Below are 2,102 nucleotides of genomic sequence, written 5' to 3' on the forward strand. Positions count from 1 at the left end.
CCTGTATTTATATAATTTCCCAAATTCCTCGCTATTAATTTCTAGTTTTATTCAATTGTGTTCAGAGAATACTTTTATTATTATTTAATTTTTTTATTTTTTTTATTTTTTATTTTTATTTATTTATTTATTTTTTACTGTTTTAAAACTTGTTTTGTGACCTAACATACAGACTACCTTCAAGAATGATTCATTTGCTTAGGGAAAGAATGTGTGTTCTGTAGCAACTGGATAAGGTGTTCTGTAAATGCCTATTAGGTTCCTTTGTTTTATATGGCAGATTAAGTTCTTTGTTAATTTTCTCTCTGAAAAACCTGTTCAGTGCTGAAAGTGGAGTGTTGAAGTCTCCAGCCATTATTTCATTGGGGTCTGTCTCTCTCTAGCTCTTATATTTATAGCTAAGTGCTCCAGTGTTGGATGCATATATTTTAACAATTATTATATCCTCTTGCTGAATTGGTCATTTGATCACTATTTGGTGACCTTGTCTCTTCTTATACTTTTTGTCTTGTAATGTATTTTGTCTGATATATGTGACTTCTTCTCCCTTTTGGTTTCAATGGGCATGGAATATTGTTTTCTATCCCTTTCTTTTCAGTTTATGTCTGTCCTTATAGGTGAAGTGTGTTTTTTGTAGACAACAAATCATTGAGTCTTTTGGGGATTTTTGTTTTGTTTTGTTTTAAATCTATTTGGTCAGTCTATGTCTTTTATTGGACAGTTTTAGTTCATTTACATTAATTATTATTACTGATAAGTAAGAATCTATTTCTACCATTTTGTTAGTTGCTGTCTAGTTGTCTTGTGGTCTTCTTTTCCTTATTTCCTTCCTTTCTGTCTTTCTTTTGGTGAAGGTGATTTTCACTGCTGGCATGATTTAATGTCTTGCTTTTAATTTTTATTTTTTTTATGTGTCTGTTGCATGTGTTTTGATTTAATGGTGCCATGAGGCTTGCAGATACCATCATATAACCCATTATTTTAAGCTGGTAACAACTTAACACCATTTACATAAACAAGCAAAAAGAAAACTAATAAAAACTCTACACTTTAACTTTGTCTCCTCACTTTTTAACTTTTTCTTGTGTCTTTTTATATCTTATTGTACTTTCTATATCTTGAAAAGTTGTGGTAGTTATTATTTTTGGTTGGTTCATCTTTTAGTATTTCCACTTAAGGTATGGGAACACACAACAGTTAAGGTGTTATAAACCTGTATTTTCCTCTGTATTTTGGTGTGTGCTTATCATTGACGAGTTTTACACCTTCAGATAATTTCTTATTGCTCATTAACATTCTTTTCTTTTTGATTGAAGTGCTCCTTTTAGCATTTCTTGTAGGAAAAGTCTGGTGTTGATGAAATCCCTCAAGTTTTGTTTGTCTGGGAAAGTCTTTATTTATTAATCATGTTTGAAGGGTCCTGAATATACTATTTTAGGATAAAAATTTTTTCCATCAGCATTTTAAATATGTCATGCCACTTTCTACTGATCTGTAAGATTTGAACTGAAAAGTCTGCTGCAGCACAAATTGCAGCTCCATTGCATGTTATTTGTTTCCTTTCTCTTGCTGTTTTTAAGCTCCGTTTTGTTTTGTTTTGTTTTTGTTTTTGTTTTGATCTTTGAAAGTTTGATTATTAAATGCCCTGAGGTAATCTTGTTTGGATTAAATTTGCTTGGTATTCTATAACCTTCTTTTACTTGAATATTGGTATGTTTTCCTAGGCTTAGGAAGTTCTCTGTTATTTTTCCTTTGAATAAACTTTCTAGCCTTATCTCTTTCTCTGCTTCTTATTAAGGCCAATAACTCTTAGATTTGCCTTTTTGAGACCATTTTTCTAGATCCTGTAGGCATGCTTCATTCTTTTTTTTATTTTTTTTTTGTCTCCTCTGTGTATTTTCAAATAGCTTGTCTTCAAACTCACTAATACTTTCTTCAGTTTGATCAATTCTGCTATTAAAGGACTCAAATGCATTCTTCAGTATATCAGTTGCATTTTTCAACTCCAGACTTTCTGCTTGATTCTTTTTAATTATTTCAATCTTTTTGTTATATTTATGTGATAAAATTGTGAATCCCTTCTCTGTATTACCTTCAATGTT

This window comes from Mandrillus leucophaeus, unplaced genomic scaffold (assembly GCF_000951045.1).
Source record: "Mandrillus leucophaeus isolate KB7577 unplaced genomic scaffold, Mleu.le_1.0 Scaffold1027, whole genome shotgun sequence".
Classification (NCBI taxonomy): Eukaryota; Metazoa; Chordata; class Mammalia; order Primates; family Cercopithecidae; genus Mandrillus; species Mandrillus leucophaeus.